This window comes from Anomalospiza imberbis, chromosome 3 (genome assembly GCF_031753505.1).
Source record: "Anomalospiza imberbis isolate Cuckoo-Finch-1a 21T00152 chromosome 3, ASM3175350v1, whole genome shotgun sequence".
In the NCBI taxonomy this organism is placed as follows: Eukaryota; Metazoa; Chordata; class Aves; order Passeriformes; family Viduidae; genus Anomalospiza; species Anomalospiza imberbis.
Window position 1 is genome coordinate 53,104,728 of NC_089683.1, and position 6,000 is coordinate 53,110,727.

The following is a 6,000-nucleotide window of genomic DNA, read 5'->3' on the forward strand; positions in this document are numbered from 1 at the left end:
CAAATAGTGTTCAGCCTCCGTATTAATAACAACATGCTGACAAAGTGTCAGAAACAATATCCTGCAGCTAAGTAAGTTACAATAGTCTTCTTTTCCTCACCAACAGAATAGATTTTATCCTACCCACTTACATCATGTTGACTGCTAATTTTGACAAAATCTCTGCTGTCCTACATTTAGTTGGAAGTATTTTAAGAAGCCACAAAGCCTCCCATTCATTATTCTCTTTTGCTTTTTTTCTCTGCGTCCTGTCTACCTGACTGATATTTTCTTCCATGTGAGTTTTCTACCAGGGGGCTGTAGAAATCCCTTTTCCATATAAACCCAATCAACTATGACTGGTTCAAGTTCCTAAAATGCAATCCTGAAAGCATTGAGAAGGGCTTGTTATTTTAATATTAAGGAGACAATAGTAAGTTAGATGACTGGCAATGAAAAAAAAAAACAAAAAAACAAGATGTTTGATGATCTACATAAAAAACCCCAACAAAATAGGAGCTAATATGACTTTTAAAATATGTACAATATATATTACTTTTCAGGTTTGATCAATAATTAGGAAGAAGTTAAAAGAGATGAAATACAATTAAGTAGCTTGTAAATGACAACTGCGCATGCAGTATTTCCCAATGCACTGGGTTTTTTAGGACTCAGTTCTGATTTGTTGAATACAGCACTTCTTAATAACTCTTAATTATTGCTTTTCTTTTCTGTTGTAGTATTTCCAAGTGGTCACTACTTTCATTGCTGCTGAATTTATCTCTTAGGGATTTCCTGGGATTTGGTTTAGAAAACCAAAGTGTCTGACCTCACTAACTACTCAAGAAAAGGCTACCTTTTACCATTCCTGGTAGGTCTAATGCTTAAATAATGCATCCCTTTAAGCACAAAGATGTTCTTTGGTTGTGGAAGTCTTTTGGTAGATTATAATAATAGGGAACTGATTAAAATGTTTAGAACCCATTTTTAGTGACATTTTTATTGCATTAAAACCAGGACAATATCAGAATGTTGAACCCATGGAAGGTGAAGGCTTTAGATGGCTTAGATCTTAATTAAAAACACCAGCAAAACCACCTTAGTCAAGGAATTCTGTTGTAAATATGTCTGGAAGTGGCAATGTATTTTACTATCCCTTCTTTTGATTAGCTTGTTCCTTTATTATTAATTGCTGGTGATTAAAACAAAAGTTATATTCATATGTACCCAAGCTAGTAGAGTGAAAAGAGATACAGCAAAAGACTTCTGCTGTGAACTCCAGTGTGGGGAGATTGGTTAGGCCAAATGCAGGCAGGAGCACAAGCTGTTAAAATGCACTGCAGTGCACACTCTGTTTTCAGAACTGATTGATGACATTTCCATATATAGTTAGGAGTAAGACATTGCCTTTGAAAATAGAATTAAAACTTTCCCTTTTTAGGAACAAGCACCACTTTGGCAACACAACCATCCCCAAGTACATTAGTTCTTTTGGTCAAAACATTAACAGGGTACTTTGTTAACAAAATGTTCAGGTCATGATGAGTTCAAAGCATGAACTGTGAGGCTTTTTATGAGCTAAATCTTTCCAAATAGCACTCTAAGTTGAAAGTGCTGAAATTAAAGCTTTTCTCCTGTAAACAGGGTGTTGCTGAGCTGAGTATATGTTGTTTTTTTCAATTACTCAGCATAAGGTGATGGGTCTGCAACAATATATGTTTGTTGAGCAGAGACAGATGTCACCAGAAACATCTGGATGATAGGAACACTTAAAGGAAAAGATTATAGAGATGCATTCACATTGACACTTTCTGTCCCTCTTTCCAAGCGGGCAAACAACTGCCAGTTTTCCAAAATGAAAACTTTGAGCAACAACTAACTGTCTCAACTGCAGACATGAATCTGATATTCTGACCCACTTAGCAAAATAACAACTTTTCCCCTTGTATTTGTACTTCTCGATTCAGGTCTAGATTTGCAAATGCCCGTGGACGTACATTCCCAGCAGGATGGGCTACTGGTAGGTGAAAGATCACCAGATGAGCTGAAGGTGGGTAGTACTGGCTACCCCATGACATTCCCACGAAGCATGACATATGATTTTTAATATTGTTTTAATGAAACAATATTGATTATTTCACTTTGTTGCTGATTTTTTAGTGACATATTTTGCAGTATGAAGAAACTAGATCATAATTAAAATTTGAAGGACCCTTACAGGTTGGAGAGATGGGCAGAGAAAAACTGTCTGCAATTCAGCAAAGGTAAATGCAGAGTCCTGCACCAGGGAAGGAATAACCCCAGACACCTGTACAGGCTCTGGACCAAACTCCTGGAAAACATCTCTGTGGAGAAAGACCTGGGGATCCTGGTGGTCAACAAGCTGTTCATGAGACAGCATTGTTGCCATGTGGCCAAGAAGGTCAATGCTATCCTGGGTTGCATGAAGAAGAGCATTCCTAGACGGTCGAGGGAGATGATCCTCCCCCTCTGCTCAGCCCTGATGAGGCCACATCTGGAGTGCTGTGTGGAGTTCTGGCTTCCTCAGCACAAGAGAGTTCTTGCAGCAGGTCCAGTGGAGAGCTATGAAAGTGATTAAGGGACTGAAGCATCTCTTATGGGAAAAGGATGAGGCATCTGGGCCTATTTAAGCTCAGGAAGAGCTGACTGAGAGGAGACCCCTATCAACAACTACAAGTGTTTCAAGGGAGGGTGTTAAGAAGATGGAGCCAGGCTCTTCTTGGTGGTGCCAAGCAATAGGAAAGACACAATGGGCAGAAACTCATCCACATGAAGGTCCACCTGAATATGAGGAAGAACTTCACTGAGCAGTGACTGAGCACTGGAACAAGTTGCCCACGGGTTGCCTGTGCTGTCTCCCTCACAGGAGATATGCAAGAACCATCTGGATGTAATCCTGTGCTAATGAGCTCTAGGATGATCCTGTCTGAGCCAGAGCTTGGACCAGATGACTCACTGTGGTCCCTTCCAACCTGACACACTCTGAGATTCTGGGAAAATATGCATATTATCTGCAGGAGTACAACATAGTCCTTATATGACTAAATCCACTGATTACTCCTCATAAGAACAGAAAGTGGCAGCAGCAGCGCTAGGTATCACTGTGAGATAATTTTGAAAAGACATGGCTGAAAGCAGCTGAATTTGAATAGAGAGAAACCAAAATAAATGCAACATCCTAAGCTCTGTAGGCCATGGTATCATCATCTAGACATTTCCAAACTTGCATGTGAATCTGTGTAAACTTAAGCTATCCAAAAACATTCCAGGTTTTGTTTTGTTTTATGAAATGACTCAGACCATGGGGAATGCTTACCCAAATGTTTTTATGCACATTTTTCTACAACCTTGAATGAAGCATGACCCTGTTAATGCTGAATACTCTAGAACTGCTGCTTGCATCCTAAAATGCTATATTATTATATAAGTGCCTGTAATTTGCTTCGTACACAGGAGAAAATTGGGAGGAAAACTGTTGAAATAAATGTCATTGAACTAGAACTGAGCCATAGGTTTTGCCTGTCAGGCCATCAGTGGCTTCACAGCAGAACTTACGAGAGACTTCAGCCTCATGGGCTTAATAGACAGGATCACAGATTTGGAGATTATGATGGGTTTTGCCATAAATGGTGAAGATTGCATGACATATAATTTGTGCAAGACAATGTTTTGAAGAATAAAACATGAAGTGGCAGTGCTGAGAGGAGAAGAGTTTTTTTTAAATTAAATACACTTTATGATATAATCTAGAGAGTTCTGTACCTAGTGTTTATTCTGCATTTAATCCACTATATTTTAGGAAGATATTGTTAGTAATATAAAAATCTGTTCTTGTGTCTCAAATGCAATAATACTGCAAAAATGAGCTGAAAATAAACATTTTCCACAGCTTATTTGTCATCTCCTAAATTAAAAGTAATATATAGAATTGAAAACTATATTAAATCAAGGTAGTATCAAATACAAATTCCAATTTATTGTAAAAACTGTCACAGCGATTTAAACAACCAAAAATTAGATCTAGCTTTAGTAAAAGTATAATTCCATTCTGTTCTAATTCCTATGTACAAAATTATGCATTTCATGGTGAATCTCATTTAATTTGAAAAAAATATTGTGATATGGCATTCTAATTAAAAAAACAAACCAAAAAAGCCTAGACAAAGTGGAGGATCTGAGGAATCATTGGCAGAACCATGCACAATGGAAGTGCCACCATAGATGGGAGATTATTCTTTGGGGTCTCCATTTTTAACTACTACTTCAGTACACTACAGTACTGTTTTGAGAAATTTAAAAAGGCAATAGGGAAGAACTGCATTTGGAATATACACCTGAATATGGCCAAGGGTGCATCCCTTTAGCTCAGATAGGTACAGCTCCTCTCACAAGAGACATAGCTGTAGCTATATATTTTAATCTATCTATCTGTCTGTCTATCTATATAGTTCCATGATGACACAGCCAAGATACCAGTGGATGTGGTAGCTGGCTAGATGGGTCATGGTCAACCCACCACAGAAACACTGAGGAGAATTCCTGTATCAGTAAAATTTACAGCCGTCAGATGCAGGTGTCTCCTCTATCACTTAGCACAGAAGTGGGAAATGTGAGTGATTGTCAGCCTGTGGTAATATGGTGAACCAGAGGGATAAAATTATATGGATATGATGGACCACTCTTTATACAGAATGAATGCTCAACATGGTTTCGGGATCTCAGGGATTAATTTCTGGTAATCCAATTCTGGGTCAAAACTATTGTATTGCAGTTTGGAGCAGCAGAATAGCTACTGACCATCATGATGCCAGCTAGGGACAGATTGTCTAACCTTTTCTCACAAATTGGGTCCTGAAAATCTGAGTCCAATATTACAAGAATAAGTGAAGAGAAATAATGTAGTGAGATAACCTTAGCAATGACTACTGATGAAAGATGTATGACCTTGATAGACAATATACTGGAGCAGTTGAGCAAAAAGTTCCTATTGCAATTCAAAAGGAATGTTAAAAGTGTTACGATCAAGAATACATGCCTCCATATTGATGGATCTTAAATACCTTTCTAAGAGGTTTTTAAGTACAGGTCTAAACTAATGAATTTACCATGTTTTAGACTCCTATTATCCCAGTTGCTTCAAAGCAGTTCAGGAAGAAACAGATTGAGTCTTTTCTTTCTCACACATTGGTCACAGAACACACATTCATCCTGTTTATGGAGTGTCACTACATCATTTTCGCAGTAATTTGTGTAGGAAAATGCATTTGCACTGTAAAGGAGTGTGACTTTTCTTGAGGACTGATAGACCAAGACTAGAAATGCCATAAAATTATTTTAGTTAATAACAATTTTGATACTTGGTTACGCAAGAGCTGCAAAAACTTGTGAAGAACAAAACTTGATATGAAGAAACTAAGGTGGCCCAAACAGAGCAGATATGCATTCACACACCAAGTCCATGACGGCCTGAGGAACAGAAATGATACCTTCTTTGATGCTGTGGCTCTTGTTCTACACAATCAGCAACTGAGAAACTGAGCAAAAAACAATTAAATCAAATTATTTCTTCCTTACTTCTCTAACGGCAGCCATCAGTGAACAGACCCAATGCTCTGCAGGCCCATGCCGGCTCTCTGCCAACCTTTGCAAAGACAGCGTATTTTCTCTTCAAAACCTTTTTCCGCAAAGCACAGATTGTGGCTGTCAACATCTCCATCTATGGCATATCAAATATGAATTTTCAGCACATAAGGACTTCATTATGCACCACAGGCTTTGGTTTTCCACTCACTCTGCCCTTGACCTCCTTGGCAGTAGCTGAAGTTCAGACTAGATCTGTCACTGGCAGGATCACCTGGACCGGAAAAGCAGAGGCAGGATTTCAACACACTCACTCCCTTGTTTGCCACCTATCCATGCCTGCTCCCCACCAGTGGGACAGGGCTTCACCACCCACAGCAGTGACTCAGCTCCCTCCTCCAGCTCCACCAAGGTTATGGC

At 38.9% G+C, this 6,000-nt stretch overlaps 1 long non-coding RNA gene across 1 annotated transcript in view; it reads left to right on the top strand.

Annotated features, from left to right (window-relative positions):
- The window catches only part of LOC137470768 (uncharacterized), a 64,415-nt gene extending 61,988 nt beyond the window's left edge, over nt 1-2,427 (top strand). Inside the window, exon 3 of the long non-coding RNA XR_010997247.1 lies at nt 1,947-2,427. This is a non-coding gene — a long non-coding RNA (uncharacterized lncRNA). The remainder of the gene's footprint in view (nt 1-1,946) is intronic.
- The last annotated feature ends 3,573 nt before the right edge of the window (nt 2,428-6,000 follow it).